General features: G+C 43.6%; 1 protein-coding gene and 1 long non-coding RNA gene across 3 annotated transcripts in view; one reads left to right on the forward strand and one right to left on the reverse strand.

Annotated features, from left to right (window-relative positions):
* skor2 (SKI family transcriptional corepressor 2) overlaps positions 1-17,716 on the forward strand; it is a 171,990-nt gene that overhangs the window by 82,534 nt on the left and 71,740 nt on the right. The gene's annotated exons all lie outside the window — the stretch shown is intronic.
* On the reverse strand, positions 6,265-7,689 carry LOC148152222 (uncharacterized). Its single transcript, XR_015759457.1, has 3 exons — positions 7,576-7,689; positions 7,179-7,405; positions 6,265-6,990 (listed from the first exon to the last, which is right to left on the reverse strand). It is a non-coding gene; the product is annotated as an uncharacterized LOC148152222 (long non-coding RNA).

The following is a 17,716-nucleotide window of genomic DNA, read 5'->3' on the forward strand; positions in this document are numbered from 1 at the left end:
ATAGTAGGAAAGATATGATTACTCTAGAGGGGCTGCAGAGGAGATTCACCAGGCTGTTGCCAGGAATGGAGCACTTCAGCCGTGAAGAGATGAAAGCCTTTTTTCTTTGGAGCAGAGGGGGGTTTGGGGATGTTACTGATCTCATTGAAACCAAAATAAGCTCAAGCTCTCCATCTTGACATTACTTGCAAGTTTGCTCCACAAGTTTATTTTTAAGATTAAATTAGATTACTTACAGTGTGGAAACAGGCCCTTCAGCCCAACAAGTCCACACCGACCTGCTGAAGTGCAACCCACCCAGACCCATTCCCCTACATTTACCCCTTTACCTAACACTACGGGCAATTTAGCATGGCCAATTCACCTGACCTGCACATTTTTGGATTGTGGGAGGAAACCGGAGCACCCGGAGGAAACCCACGCAGACACGGGGAGAACGTGCAAACTCCACACAGTCAGTCGCCTGAGGTGACTCTTTTGTTCTTGGATGATCTTCCATTGGCTTTTAAAGTTTTCCCAACGTTCTGTTTTAACAATAATCTATTCCGCATTATACATCTTTTCTTGTGAAAGAATAAACAAAAAAGAACGAGAGGGCATAGATTAAAAGTGATGTGCAAATGATGCAGGGGCGGTGTGAAAAGAACTTTTCACACAACATGTTGCTGGGGTCTGGAATGCACTGCCTGAAGTGTGGGGTAGAAAGGTTCAATTGAGGAATTCAAGAGGGAATTGGATGATTATTTCAAAGATATGGAGAAAAGGCAGAAGACTGGCACTGGGTAATATAGGTAGTGCTGGCACAATGGGCTAAAGAGCCTCTTTCTGCACCATAATAATTCTGTGATTCTGTGAAATGTACAAACTATTTAAAGGGATGCACAGGATAGATGTAGTTGTTTAAATAACAGGTTGAAGGTTCAGTGATGGGGTCACATCCAAAAGAAGTCAACAATTATTAGAAAGTTAACTTTGGATCTGAGTCTGTTAGACATTCTTCTGTTATATAACAAAAGTAGCCTTTTCTCATCAGACTTGATGATAATAGCAGAGTTGTACCTTAGTGAACAGAAATCGAATCTTAGCGAACACAAATCTACCAGTTTAGAGGAAGATAACTTCAGTGGATAAAGACACATGCAACGGGTAAAGGGATACAAGAAGCTTAATCCATACAGGAAAGGCTGTACGTTAATTGGTGTCACATCCACCACTTTGAAAATGCACTTCTTCCACCAATGGGACAAAATAGCAGCACTGGAACTTATTTACAAGATGCACTGCTGAAACTCACCCAAGCTCCTTTGACAGCATCCTCCAAACTTCTGACCTCCGTTACTCAGAAGAACATCAGCAGGAGAGGTATGAGAACACCACCTATACCTTCCTTGTGAGTTACACTCCCCTCTGATCAGGAATATTATTATTTCTTCACTTTCACTGTAACAAAATTCTGAAATTCCCTGTCTAACAGCACCGTGGCCATATGTACAGGACATGAATGGGAACAGTTCAAGAAAGTGATTCACCACCAGCTCCAAGGGCAATTAGGTTTAAGCAATAAATGCTAGCCTTCCAGCGATAATCACATCCTAAGAATGAAGTTTTGAAAGAGGCCAGCAAAACTACAGCAGTCTTTTTAATTAAATGACTGGAAAAGGTAAGAATCTTGAACTGGAGAAGGCTAAAGAGAGTCAGACAAGTCTCTGCTAAGAACCGATTTTCTATGTTTGGAAAAGGAAAGGTCAGAGATGAGGCTAAACCCGGCAAGAAATAAAGAGTGAGACTGCTGCTGGATCGAAATCCTGGAATTCTCTTCCCAACAGCACTGTGAGTGTACCGACTGCAATGGATTAAGGTAGCTCACCAATACTTTCTCAAAGACAACGTGGGATGGGCAATAAATGTTTGCCTTGCCAATGAAACTCATATCGCATGAAAGATAGGATGATAAGAGGACTGGACCAAAGGAAAGAGAACTGGGCATTGACTGACTTCCATAAATGGATAACAGTTGAGACTCAGGGCAATAGGGAACTGAGGTTCTGAGCAGCGACAGGACAAACCAACACATGCTTCTCAAGCGAGTCATTTTGATGAAATACTATGAATATTTGAAGAGTGCTGAATATCACAGGGATAGTCAGTGATTGTGAAGTTACTAAAGAAAGTTTGGGGAAACTTTCAATTTAAATTCACTAGAGTGAGTTTGATTTGGAGAAAGTAAGGACTGCAGATGTTGAAGATCAAAGTCGAGAATGGGGTGTTGGTAAAGCACAGCAGGTCAGGCAGCATCCGAGGAGCAGGAAAATCGACGTTTCGGGCAAGAACCCTGCTGATGAAGAGCTCTTGCCCAAAATGTCAATTCTCCTGCTCCTCGGATGCTGTCTGACCTGCTGTGCTTTTCTAGCACCCCAGTCTTAACTCTGAGTTTGACTTGGAGAAGAGTATGAAGAAACTGATTCAAAAAGCAAATCTCAGCAAGTAGCCAATCACAAAGAAGAAGGGAAAGGGACAATAATGATGGTGATCAGGTTGAAGTAAACAAGCTAAACCCTAACAATGAACTGAATGAAATTTCTCCACAGCTCATGCTCCAGCATGAATGCCAGTGAATGAAACAATAGAAATATAAACCATACACATTCTAAAAGTCTAAAATAAAAGGCGAAAGAAAAGAATTGGTTAGTGCGGCAACATGGGTAAAGGGAAAAGTCATGCATGTTTTCATGATGATCCTTCACCTGGTTAGGAAATAATATGAAAGCAATTCACAAAATCCCTGCACCTTCTTTCAACAAGCTTAAACTGCAATCAAAATGCTCTTCACACTGGAAATTTCAATGCTTTATTTATAAAAGACAAGTAACACAAACACCCTCTGGAATACAGAAGCACTGAGCATTAATATTTAATGCCATGCTACAGGAACATTTAAAGGTTTAAGTCCCTCCCACCACCCACACACCCCACCCTCACAACTTGATCTCAATCATATCAAGAAGGTACATGCCTAGGGGAAACTGAGGATTCAGTGCAGGAAGAGGGAACATCACACTTGCGGTGCTCCCCGGATTCACAAGTTAATACCAACAGAGAGAATTGGGAAGACATAAAAAGTTGACATTAATACAATGCATAAAGAGAGTAAGGGTATTTACCCAAACACTCTTCATGAAATAAAGTTAACCCAAATGCAATTAGTCATGATATAAAAAAGATTTCATCCAATCAGAGCATTGAAACAGGCCCTTCACCCTACCATACCTATGCTGACCAAGTTTGAATTTGTTGCCAAAGATCCTGCTTCTATGTTGCAAATGTTGGGATTAGAGTCAAAACCAAAAATCTAGTTTGCCATTCAAATGCTGTACCACGGTGTGGTGTACTGTTCGACGTGTCATAGGAAGTTACGCAAATAAACCACAGCCGCACCTACAGTCAGGTTGGTGTAAAACAAACCAATGATTCTCTGTCTAAAAAAAGGAATTTAACCATGGTATTCTGGCCAATATTTATCTCTGAATCAGTATATTAAAAAACAGGTTGGAGGAAGTTACAGATAAAGAAAAAGGAACGGCCACAGAGTATTTTAAACAAATAAAACCCAAAGAACTCAGATGTGGGAAATTGGAAACAAAAACAGAAATTGCTGGAAAAAAAACTCAGCAGGTCTGGCAGCATATGTGGATAGAAAGCTGAGTTAACATTTCAAGTCCAGTGACCCTTCTTCAAAGAATTCTAAAATTGAGCTGCTGATGCACTGGTGGTCAATGTTGTTCAGTGAGCACATGCGTTAAGTGTGATCAGGACCCAATGCAATTTTGAATGAATTCAAGTTCATGAAGGGCAAATGATGGAAGAGCAGCCAAGCAGTGTCTGGAGGAGCATCAGAGGGGGGTGTCCAGTGTGGCATGGCTGTCTCCCTGTGTGGTAGTCTTGTCATAGAGTCATGGAGTCATACAGCACTGAAACAGACCCTTCGGTCCAACTTGTCCATGTCGACCAGATATCCTAAATTAACCTAGCCCCATTTGCCAGCATTTGGACTATAGCCCTCTAAACCCTTCCAATTCATATAGCCATCCAGATGCTTTTTAAATGTACCAGCTTCCACCACTTCCTCTGGCAGCTCATTCCATACATGCACCACCCTCTGCTGAAAAGGTTACCACTTAGATCCCTTTTAAATTTTTCCCCTACTCACTTTAAACCTCTGCCCTATAGATTTGACTCCCCTACCCTGGGAAAAAAGACCTTGGCTATTTACCCTATCCATGCCCCTCATGGTTTGTAAACCTCTATAAGGTCACCCTTCAGCTTCCAATGCTCCAGAGAAAACAGCCCCAGCCTGTTCAGTCTCTCCTTATAGCTCAAACCCTCCAACCCTGGCAACATCCTTGTAAATCTTTTCTGAATCCTTTCAAATTTAACAACATATTTTCCATAGCAGGGAGACTAGAATTGTATGCAGTATTCTAGAAGTAGCCTCACTAATGTCCTATGCAGCCACAATGTGACATCACAACTCCTATACTCAGTGTGCTGACCAATGAAGGCAATCAGGCCAAACACCTCCTTCACCACTCTATTTATCCTTTCAAGGAACTATGTACCTGCACCCCTAGAACCCTTTGTTTGGCAACACTCTCCATCATTAGGTATGTAAGTACTGCCCTGATTTGCCTTACCAAAATGTAACATGTGGCCTGTTTTCATGTTGTAGACCCTTTCGGCCCAACTGTCCCATGCCATCCATTTTTCATATGAACATAAGAAATAGGAGCAGGCATAGAAAAGTGTGGCGCTGGAAAAGCACAGCACGTCATTTCTGATGAAGGGCTTATGTCCAAAATGTCGATTCTCCTGCTCCTCGGATGCTGCCTGACCTAGAACATAGAAAAATACAGCGCAGTACAGGCCCTTTGGCCCTCGATGTTGTGCCGGTCCAAGCCCACCTAACCTACACTAGCCCACTATCCTCCATATGCCTATCCAATGCCTGTTAAATGCCCATAAAGAGGGAGAGTCCACCACTGCTACTGGCAGGACATTCCATGAACTCACGACTCGCTGAGTAAAGAATCTACCCCTAACATCTGTCCTATACCTACCTCCCCTTAATTTAAAGCTATGCCCCCTCGTAATAGCTGACTCCATACCTGCTGTGCTTTTCCGGCACCACACTTTTTGACTCTGATCTCCAGCATCTGCAGTCTTCACTTTCTCTCAGCTGGCCCCTCAAGCCTGCTCCACCATCTTACATTTATCTAAATTAAACTCTATCCACGACTTCTTGGTCCATTGTTCCATCTGATCAAGGTCCAGTTCTACTCTGAGATAACCTTCTTCACTGTCCACTACACCACCAATTTTGGTGTCATCTGTAAACATACTAACCATACCTCCTATATTCACATCCAAATCATTTGTCCCAGTGTAGAGGTCTCATCCCCTTGGGAAGTCTTCTTCATTGTTGGCTTGCAGGTCTCCTCCCAGCTGTGTCTTCTGGGTTTTCCATCATTCCTTAATTGGTTTTTCCGGAGCCCAGGAGCCATTTTCTGAACTGTGATGGACTTTGTCTTAATTTTACTTTTTTTTATTATGTATACTTCTGTCATTAATATAGGGACCATACTTGTGCAACTGTCCTTTTCATGCAAAGTACACTAGACAATAATTTTCTATTCTATTCTAAATTACACCGAGGGCTGACTAGAGAGTGGTTAAAAGTTTCAACCACACATGAGAGGGACATATTAATTACTTTGAGAGGTTGATGTAGATGGTCTTGGTGACTGCCGTTTAAAAGCAGTAAAGCACTTAGGTTGTGAAAGGCCCTATATAAATGCAAGTTTTTTAATTAACTATATAGCTTGGCCATTAGTCTTGTTAGTGTTGGCATTTCAGGTGTGGGCACTGGCACAAAACCATTTATCTTTTAGACTTGGTGACTGCATTATAAGTGTTCACATCTTTTACCTTTAAAACAAAAGAAGAATGCTGCAATTCTGAAATCAGACCCAATAAAAGATTCCTGATGAAGGGCCTATGCCCGAAACGTTGACTCTCCTGCTCCTCGGATGCTGCCTGACCTGCTGTGCTTTTCCAGCACCACACTCTCAACTGTGATCTCCAGCATCTGCAATCCTCACTTTCTCCTATAAAGGATGTGTCTAATAGCTCAGAGTGGATATTCCTCCTGACCCCTACAGTGGACTTCCAGCATGTTTGATGTGTATGAATAAGTTTCTACACTTGAAGCTTCCAAAGTATATTTTTATTTAGAGATAGCAAAACCGTTGTCCATCTTTAAATTTCCAGAGGATTAGAAGTTCGGGGTTAGTGTTAACAAGTGCCTCACAAATTGAGATTAAACAATGACCTTAACAAAAATCGCAGTTTGACAGTAATTAAACAACTGCTAGAGTCCTTGCTGAAGACAGATCCACAAGCAAAACTCCAGCAAGATCAACCTGGGCAGACTGGAATCTGTTAGTGTGTTTTGAGAAGATGTGTGGCTCAGGTTGAGGTTCTGAATGTAGGTTTGCTTGCTGAGCTGGAAGGTTCATTTTTAGACGTTTCGTCACCATACTAGGTAACATCTTCAGTGAGCCTCCAGACAAAGCTGTGTCCGGATGCCTGAAAACCATCTCCAACACAACGTTCTGTCCTCCCAACAGTTCTCAGTGAACCACCTTGATAACTGCCAGGAGCTTGCTACTACTCGTTCAGGATGTTGGCCTCATGCTTTGCGTCCAACATCTTCATGGTGAGGTACTGCAAACAGGAGGAAAGAAAGGAGGAAAATCCTGCGCTCTGGATCCCACTCATCTCAGAGGTCATCCTGTCCGCATGAATGTAGAAATGGCTGTCCAGTCAGCAGAAACTCATCACCCCGAGTTGATGACGATGAGGGATTTTGTTGACTTCATTGGAAGGCGAAGTATTTTTTTTCGTGTCATACGTTCAGTGCCTCTTTGGCTAAAACTGTGAAGAAAAAAAAACATGTTTAAAATACATATGGGTAAAACTAATGCAGACAAAAACAGCCATTGTCAATACAAATAACAATTCTATTTGGCGCTGCACAGCTAATTCCAACAAACAAGTTCTAGCTGGGTATCCGCGTTTATCCCTTTCACCGCAAACACGATTTTCTTCAAAACAAGGCGTACAGCCGAGGAGCTTTTCCGTTATTCTCCGAGTCTGAACACATAGTCTCTGATCGAAGGGGGGTCAAACTCGTAGAAATTCAATTCCGGCAGCTCCATTAGAACTATCTTCCCGGCGATGTTGGAGTCCCGGTGAATTTCCGGGTGTGCAGGTGCGGAATTCCGCGTGGGATCGTAGTCGGTGTAGTCCTCGGAAAATTAGGAATGAACGGTGTCGCCTCCTCCCTACTCTGACAAAACAAAAAGCACAGAACAATTATTCAGCACTTCATGCTGCCCTGGGTGTTGTCAGTGTGGTGAGGCAGCTGCAAGAGGAGGTGTTGGTGGAACTATCGCTGTGCGGAGAACACTTGGACATCTTTAAAAAAGAAAACTTCTAACTATCCCGTGGAGCGCTCACCTTCCAACAGTCCAAGGTGGGGGATTAAATAACAGAAAGGAAAAGTGCCGTCACGAATCGGGCAGATGATCCACAGCGAGGGGACAGTCCGCCTCCTGAACTGTTGAATGTTTTCCTGTCCAGCTACACGCCCCACCCAGCAACATGAGGGACCCGCCAATCCAGGCTCTGCCGAGGTAAGCAACGCGACTGGTTCATCCACCCGCTGCCGCTGGCTTCCCTCAGCTCGCTCGGTCTTTTGTTAAAGGGAAAGGTGTCCTCCCTCTCTCCATCGTGCAGAAGCACGCATTGAAAAATTGTGGCTCCAGTACCATTCCCCAATTGCAGTTTGTTTTCAAAAGAACATAGCTAACGGAGAATTGAATCCTCAGCCCCTCTGCACGCTGTGCTTTGAAAACAAAACAAAAAAAAAATGATTTCACACGCCTTTTACCTCTAGGCCCGTTCGATTTAATTTTAACTGACTGATTTTCGCTTCAGTAAATCACAGTCTGTAGTAAATGTAGTTGAAGTGCAGTCTGTGCTCCACTATTGAAGGGAGATGTGGGTGCGCTACAAACTCGGATTCGTTTCTTTGTAATTCAGGGCAGACTGGATCTGCTGAAAGTGCTAACAGAGTCCCGGGTAGTTCCCTGTGAAGTTTTACACCTCTAGTTGTTTATAATCACACGTTGCCATTTCTTTACAACGTGGCATTGTTTTACGAAGGTGTGCCGGACAACTCATCTGGACTTTCTTCCTACTTTGAACAATGGGCCTGATGCTTGTTCTGTAGCAAAACTATTATTACACGGGGCCATTAGCGGTGGAATTGTCTGAAGATGCAACAGTCCAGTGTTTCACTGGGGCATTTTACTGGAGGCTTGATTCACACCAGGTTTTAGGGCAAGGTGAGCCCTGAGCACTGATTTGCAAAGACATGCTTGGAAATGACAAAGAGCAGGAAGAGGAGCAGACATCAGGGCCAATTGCTGAATTTGGAATGGGCGAAAGGAATACAATGAGGTAAAAACAATGACTGCAGAAGTTGGAAACCAGATTCTGGATTAGTGGTGCTGGAAGAGCACAGCTGTTCAGGTAGCATCCAAGGAGCAGCGAAATCGACATTTCGGGCAAAAGCCCTTCATCAGGAATTATGAAGGGCTTTTGCCCGAAACGTCGATTTCGCTTCTCCTGTGGGCATTGCTAACCCTATTATTTTCTCGAACTGATGCAGACTAGGTGGTGTAGGTACCACCGCAGTGTTGTTAGGAAGGAGTATAGATGTCAATGCTCTGGAATATGCTGTCAAAGCAGTTCTGCTGAGCCGCTGCAGTGAATAGGAAATAGGAGCAGGAATCAACCATTCAGCCCATCAGGCCTGTTTCCCCCCCTCCCCATTCAAATAATCTAGAAGAGTCACACTGGACTCAAAATGTTAACTTTGTTTCTATCTCCATGTATGCAATCAGATATGCTGAACTTCTCCAGAAATTTTCTGTTTCCGTATCATACGCTCAGCATCTGCAGTGTTTGGTTCATTAATCATCTATCTTTGTCCCATTTTCGCCACTTGGTGTAGTTGGTTTCCAAAGATCGATCAATTTCAAGCAGAGAATTCTAAAGATTTACCCCCCTCTGAGTGAAGAGGTTCCCCCTCATCTCAGTCTTAAATGGCCTGCCCTTTATTCTGAGATTGTTTCCTTGTTCTATACTCACCAGCTGGGAGGACACATCCTGTCAACATCAAATCTGTCATGTGCTGTAAGAATTTTGTAAGTTTCAATGAGATCTCATCCAATTTTTCAAATCTCTGGATGGCATTGTCATGAGTGCAGTGGGCTGGTTGGCTGGTATCTAATTCAGAGTAAAGCCAACAGGATGGGTTGAATTCCTGCAATGGTGTAGCTACCATGATAAACTCTCCCCTCACGGTGACTCTTGGGTTAAACTACTACCAGTCCTATCCCTCTTGATTGATCGAGCAGCCCGAAGGTTTGGTAGGACTATGGTGAAACCAACCAACTAGCAGCTCACGGTTGGGTTGGAGTGCTACCATTAATCCTCCTTTCTACTCTTCGAAGTAAAGGCTGCAAATGAAAGTAAAGACTGACACCTGTTGAACCTTCTTAAATTTTTGTTGCATTGAACATGTTGTACACCACTGTCCACTGCAGATCCCCAATGGGGAAACCCTTTTGCAGCGAGCTCCCACACCGGGGATCTCCAATGCTAAAATATAGAACATTATGACAAGAAACATTCAGCCACTGCACCATGGTGAGGAAGTGGAGAGCGTGCAGCAGCCCATATGAGAAACTATTCCATGCCACTTTGAAGGAGGGTGGAATTCCCTTGAGACGGCTCAAATTGTGGGGCACAGAATCCCAAGGGACAGTTATGTTTCAAATGTCAAACCGTTGACAGACAGGTGTCAGTTTCGAAGCTCACTGCTCTCTTGAGCTGCCTCAATTGCCTGTGCATTCACAGGACTGAACACAATAGTTATGAGGATCTGGATCACTTTATTCATGTATGGACATTAACCGATGTCTTAATGGTTAATTGTAACAGCACCATCCAGCCAACTCCTCCACCATACAACTTATCCCAGAGTCTGATCGACTCCACATTCTAAGCTATTTCCTCTGTCAGCCTCCTATAACATTGCTGATGGAGGGGCTTGTTTCTGACCAGCAACTCTCTTACACCATTCTCTTAGAGAGTTCCATGTCTCAAACTTTGACATGGTGCAAATAAAAGGCAATTTCCAAAAAAAGGTCTGAGGGCACATCCACTCCAACATAATTGACAGAGAAATATGTCATTTGCATGGGAAGGCAATGCGCTAGTGGTGTTATCCTAGACTATTAATCCAGAGTTGAAAAATATGTTGCTGGAAAAGCGCAGCAGGTCAAGCAGCATCCAAGAAGCAGGAGAATCGACGTTTTGGGCATAAGTCCTTCTTTGGACTTATGCCCGAAATGTCGATTCTCCTGTTCCTTGGATGCTGCCTGACCTGCTGCACTTTTCCAGCAACACATTTTTCAGCTATTAATCTAGAGTGTCAGCTAATGCTCTTGGGACCCAGGTTCAAATCCACCCATGGCAGATGGTAGAATCTGAATACAATAAAGAATCTGGAATCCTGTTCTATGTTCACTCTTGTGAACTTCCTCTGTACTCTCTCCAATGTGCTTATATCCTTCCTAAAATGTGGTGTCCAGATCTGGAGGCAGCTGAGGTCCAGCTATTATCTAATGCAAATTTAATGAAATATCTGTGATTTTGTGCTCCATACCCATATTAATTATGCCAAGGACACAATATGTTTTATTAATTGCTTGCTCAACCTATCTTGTCACCTTTATTGATTTATACATTCTTACACACCTTCTTAGGGGAGTCGATAGCCTAATGGTATTCTTGCTAGATTATTAATCCAGATACTCAGCTGATGTTCTGGGGTCCTGGTTTCAAGTGCCTCCATGGCAGATGGTGGGTGCTGAATTTTCATCCAATCTGGAATTAAGAGTCTAATGATGACCATAAAACTGTTGTCAATTGTTGGAAAAACCCAGCTAGTTCACTAATATCCTTTAGGGAAAGAAATCTGCCATCCTTACCTGGTCTGGCCTATACGTGACTCCAGACCCACAGCAATGTGGTTGATTCTTAACTGCCCTCTGAACAATTAGGAATGGGCGATAAATACTAGCCTAGCTAGAGACACCCACATCCCCTAAGTGGATTTTTAAAAAAACCTAAATGTAAACCCATTGCTGCCGAATCTGAAGGCAGAATGTTGCTGTCTGGCAGCAGAGACACACAGTGTCTCCTAAATGGGAGACTCAGTATTCAGCAACACCCCAGTGTCGATTTTCATTTCAGAAAAACTGTCATGAGTTTTCTTTGCATATTTGTGACAAAGGTACCAAAGTGATGAGCTTTTAAAATATGGCGGCAGTCAGCTGGTTTATGATGAGTCAGGAGTGTGGTGGAATACTCCCCACTTGCCTGGATGGGTGCAGCTCTGACAACCCTCAAGCAGCTTGACATCATCCAGGACAAAGCAGCCCACTTTATTGACACCGCATCCACTCCCTCCACCACCAATGCTTAGTTGCAGCAGTGTGTATTATCTACAAGATGCATTGCAAAAACCTAAGATCCTAAGGCAGCACCTTCTAAACCTATGACTACCTCCATTTAGAAGGACAAGGTCAGTAGATACATGGGAACACCACTGCCTGCAAATTTTCCTCCAAGCCTCTCACCATCCATTTAGAAATTCCGGTCAAAATCCTGGAATTCTCTCCCTAAGGGCATTATGGGTCAACCTACAGCAGATGGACTGCAGTGGTTCATGGAAGCAGTTCACCACTGTCTTCCCAAGGGCAAGTAGGGATGTGCAATAAATGCTGGCCTAGCCAGCAATGCTCACATCCCATGAATGGATTTTAAAAAGTACTCAACCCACATACAACAACACTTGGAGTTGTCCTATTCAGTGTTCTAAACAAGTGGTCAGCTTAGTTTCCAGCTCTTGTTAGTTCGCTGGTCAGGAATCCAGATAGAGAAGTAGACTGGTGCTCCACATGAAAACCTATGAATTTCCACTAGGTACTTCACCTTGTATGGACTGACCAATCAATCCTTGCGAAGAAATCTCTTTGCACCCACACATCCTCCCCAACGTTCCATGAATAAGGCACGTCATAGTGTAAGCTGAAAAAACTACCTTAATACCTGGCCTATGCAAAGCCAAACCCAACAACTTCTTATGTAAGAGAATAAGGAATACCTCCACACAATTTGAATATAACTGGCCAGACAGAGAGAAAGCCCTCATACACTCAGGGTCTAAGGGCCTGCTTGGTTTACAGTAGTAGAGGACAGCCCATTAGTGAGTCTTAACTAGAAAAGTCCGTTATCTTAATAATATGTAATTATGCTGAGAAAATGATACATTTGGTTAAACCTTACATTCAACAAGACAATTCTCAACAAATACTAACATAAAAGGAATTCAGCATTTGTACTGTCTAAGAAGAGGGTACTGATTCTGATTGGCAGTGGCGTAGCCATGGAGAAAATACATGTTAGATGATGACTGACATTTTAAGCGAGGCATGTCGACTCTGGCTAAAGCCAACCTTAGAAATGAAGCAGAGAATATCTGTCACCTATTTTATTAAATTGGAACAAGTGTTCTGCACATACATGTTCTTCCTCTCTCCAAAGCACAGGGTCCTGTGTACTAGTATATGTCGCTTCAGCCAAGTGCACTGAAGTGTGAGCCCAACCACCAATCTTAATTTGGTTGTCAGCATAATTCTTCACACTATCAGGATTATTTAGCAAGTTCTGTCCAATTGTAGAATCACATCAAATGTTGGGCATTGTGTTTTGAGTTTTGCAAGCATGAGAAGGTTGGGTAGTCAGTACCTTATTTGATGGGAATAGCCGAAGGGATATGCTGATGGATGCAATCCCCCATGTTGAAAGTGAGACCTCTTGTTCTAGTCTATCCTAGTAGGGGGGAAAATATCCTTTCAGAAATCAAACTGTCAAGTACCTTCATGATCTTGCAAACACACAATCAGGAATTAAAACAGAAATTGCTGGAGAAAGCAACAGTGCAGCAGTCATCTGCATCCAAATGCAGGCAACATTTTTATGTTGGTAAAACCATCACTCTGCAGATGAGTGTTTATTGACATTAACAATATACAGTGGTTCAGTGAATCAGATGAGCTCTTTGTACACATAATTATCACTTATAGTGGTCAGCCAGGTCGGGACAGTGCTTACCTTGAAGAAAGCTGTCCTGGTGGATCTAGCGATCTCTCTGGTTTCACCCTTTCTTGACACCAGTTGGAATCTGGTGCAAAGTAAAGAGGATCTCCAGGTGTCCAGCAATAGTGATCTCATGAAGAAGCAGTAACTACCAATCTCACTGAAATATTCTCTCAATCAGGAGGTAAAATGCACTGAAGTTTTCACTTTGTATTGAAATGTTAAAGGGAAATTGAAATAAATTATTGGGTAAAGTATCATAAAGAAACAAAAATAATGTATCTTTTTGGAGAAATTTTACATTGTAAAAATATAAGGTAAGGTAGGCTGTTTGGCAGTAATAATGAACTTAGTACACTTTTAAACATCCAATTTTATCACATCCAATGGGATGTTTCCTTTCTGAGAGAATTTGCATTGAGCCTAATAGTGTGTAATAGGGTAAGTTCTTGTTGTTTCAGTGATTTCTACTTGATACGGAGATAAAAGGGACTTCAACAGTGCAACCTCTGAAATGGCATATGTCCAGATGACAGAATGCAGGAGAGGCTGGACCAGCCACTATCTCTGGACAAGCTGACCAAGGCCCTCGACTCCTTTGAAAAGAATAAAACTCCCGGAAGCGACAGCTTACTGGTCAAGCTCTATTCCACTCTGTGGGACTTGATTGGCCAGGACCTGCTGGAGGTGTATGTCAGTATGCTTCTGGCAGGTACCATGAGTGAATCCATGAGGAAAGGCATTATCACCCTCAACTACAAGCGGAAGGGGGAGAGGGAGGAAATCAGAAATTAGAGACCATACTCACTATTGAATGTGGATTACAAAATTTTGTCAAAGGTTATCGCCAACCGGGTCAGGTCTGCTCTGGGATCGGTGATCCACCCTGACTAAACCTGTGCTGTACCGGGCAGGAAGATCGCTAAGAGTCTCGCATTCCTCAGGGATACAATCGCCTGCGTGCAGGACAGAGGGTTGGACACCTGCCTCATCAGCCTGGACCAGGAGAAAGCCTTTGACAGGATATCACACGCGTATATGAGAGATGTTCTCTCCAAAATGGGCTTTGGGGAGGGAATCTGCTATTGGATCAGACTGCTCTACACCAACATTGTCAGTGCAGTCTCAATCAATGGGTGGGAATTAGATAGCTTCCCAGTCAGATCTGGAGTCAGGCAGAGCTGCCCTCTCTCTCCTGCCTTGTTTGTATGCTGCATAGAGCCATTTGCTGAGTCCATCAGGAAGGATGCAAGCCTGAGAGGGGTGACTATTCCTGGCAGCGGGGGCCTACAAGTCAAAGCCTCCCTGTACATGGATGACGTCGCCATTTTCTGCTCGGATCCGCTGTCTGTGCACAGACTCATGTGCATATGTGATCAGTTTGAATGGGCCTCAGGGACCAAGGTAAACTGAGGCAAGAGCGACGCCATGCTCTTCAAGAACTGGCCGACCAATCCTCAATCCCTTTCACCGTCAGGACCGACCACCTGAAGGTGTTGGGTATTTGATACGGGGGGCAGGGGCATGCGCCAAGTCTTGGGAGGAGTGTATCAGCAAAATGAGGCAGAAACTCTGCAGATGGAAGCTACGGTCGCTCTCCATCGCAGGAAAAAACCTGGTCATCAGGTGTGGGGCACTGTCATTGCTGTTATATGTGGCACAGGTCTGACCTATTCCCAGAACCTGTGCCGCTGCAGTCCCCGGGCTATCTTCCATTTTATATGGAGATCAAAGATGGACCGGGTCCAAAGGGACTCGCTGTACAAAGATCTGGGCAACGGGGGAAAAAAACACACCCAATGCCACCCTCACCCTGATGGCCACCTTTGTGTGTGGCTGCATCAAGCTCTGTGTGGATCCCCGGTACGCAAACACCAAGTGTCACTACGTACTGAGGTTCTACCTGTCCCCGGTGTTGCGAAGGATGGGCCTGGCCTTGCTGCCGCAGAACGTTCCAAGTAGTTGGACCGTTCCGTATCACCTGTCCTTCGTGGAGAAGTTTATGAAGAAAAACACCTTTGACCACAAGTCCATCAGGAAGTGGTCAGCAAGTAGTGTACTTGAGACCCTTCTAGAAAAGGAAAGGGCGGATTCTATCGAGCGGTTCCCTGAGCAGACTGTCAAAGCCATTTGGCAGAATGCCTCATGGCCAGAACTTTCCAACAAGCACCAAGACATGGCTTGGCTGGTGGTGAGAAGGGCTCTGCCTGTGAGATCCTTTATGCACGCCCGGACTCTCAGCCGCACCACACGCTGCCCTCGAAGCAGCTGCGGGGGGGACGAGACTGTCACACACCTGCTTCTGGGATGTGCCTTTGCAGGTCTGGAGAGGAATGCAGTGGTGTTTGTCGAGGTTCGTCCCGAGCAGCGCCGTGACACGGGACTCCGTGCTCTATGGTCTGTTCCCCGGGATGCACACCGAGACGAACATCAACTGTGCCTGGAGGATCATCAACTCGGTGAAGGACGCTCTCTGGGCGGTCTGAAACCTGTTGATTTTCCAGCTGAAGGAGTTGACCCTGACTGAGTGCAGACTGGCACATTCCAAGGTCCAGGACTACATGTTGAGGGACGCACTGAAGCTTGGGGCAGCTGCCGCCAAGGCGCGGTGGGGAAAGTCCACCATGTAACGTCTGCCTGCCTAAGAAGAACAGGGGGCCCACCCAGTCATTTGGGCTCCGCTGATGCCTCAGCAGAAGAGCTGGATAGTAAATGTACAGACTTGTATATAGGAAAAATAAATTTCGATGTATGTATGTAAAGCAATGTAATGTGTGCACAAGAATGGCATGACCAATTGTATAGACATCCAAATAATTTTATGAATAAAGTATATTTTTGAAATAAAAAAAATTATTGACAGTGAGTTCTGGATTTCACTGTTAAATTCACCTGTGCGGACTGCAGACGTGGTTATCAGTTTAAGAAAATAAATTAAGACAAATGTTGACTGTTTTACCATCATCCCTATTGGAAGCTCCAGGCCAATGTGGATTTTAAAAGTTGACTTTACGACATGATAATAAAGCAACTGCCGTCAAAGTTGTGTATGTCTCTAGGTGATGTCAATATTATGCTTGCTTACTGATAGTCAATACGGCATCACTTGAAAATGCACACTCATCAAGCAAAACAGTTCTCAAAATGTATGTTTGTCACTAAGTAAAGTGTTGTGCTGTATCAAAGGAACACATTATTTGGATGTTGCTGCTGTGCTGTACGGTCAATATGGAGCTTTGCCTTGTCCCTCTCTAATACTCTGTCAGCCGTCTGCATAAACATGATGACCCTTGGCATTACTTAAAATATTGTAGTTATTGCACGAAATGATGCTGAAAAAGTGTAGGAAGAAAGCAAGATTTACCAAATTCGGTTGATGAGGTACAAAAACAGAAATTGCTGGAAAAACCCAGAACAGTTACCAAGAACAGTCACTGGACCTGAAACATTAACTCTGCTTTCTGGTCACAGATGCTGCCACACCTGCTGGGTTTCCAGGAGTTTCTGTTTTTGTACCTTATTTCCAGCATATACAGTTCTTTGTTTTTGTTTGCATTAATAAAGTGATGGAGTACAAGAGCAAAGAAGTCTCACTGCAACTGTACAAGGTGCTGGTGAGACCACACCGGGAGTATTATGAACAATTTTGGTCCCCTTATTTAAGGAGAGGCACTATTTCGTTGAAGGCAGTTCAGAGAAGGTTCACTAGGATGATCCCACGTTTGGAGGGATGGTCTTATGAGCAAAGGTTGAAACAGGTTGGGACTCCTCTCATTGAAGTTTAGAAGAATGAGAAGTGATCTCATTCATACAATAAAGGACTCTTCAGAGGTTTGACAGGGTAAATGCTGAGAGGATGTTTCCCCACATGGGACAGTCTATAGTCAGAGGGCCCAGTCTCTGAATTAACGGGCACCATTTTGTTTTCTTTTGTAAATATATTTATTAGCAATTTTTTTTAACTTTACCAATATATAAAATTATTGAAAAATACAATCAATAACAAATATCAGTATAATAAAAAGAAAAACATACAGATTACAACAGAACTACTGTCTCCTAACTATTAACCTACCCTCTAATATAAAACAAACCCTAACACTGTGTAAAGCAACACCAAAAAAAACCAAAAAACTCACAAAATACAAAACAGCTATGCTCGGCGCAAAGCTCCCAAACAAAGGAACAGGAGCATTGTATATATAACCGTATTAACTAAGGAGACCCTCTCCAGCGCCCAGGGCTTGACAAATCTAACCATCCTGATTAAACAAACACCCTAGTTAAGACAACTGACAAATCTATTTCCAAATAACTTAAGTAGAGCTGCCATGTCTTATAAAAATGGTCTGTTGTGTGGTGC

The sequence above is a fragment of the Chiloscyllium plagiosum genome, unplaced genomic scaffold (assembly GCF_037043375.1).
Source record: "Chiloscyllium plagiosum isolate Xiang-an unplaced genomic scaffold, Cpla_swu_hap1 HiC_scaffold_1, whole genome shotgun sequence".
Taxonomy (NCBI): Eukaryota; Metazoa; Chordata; class Chondrichthyes; order Orectolobiformes; family Hemiscylliidae; genus Chiloscyllium; species Chiloscyllium plagiosum.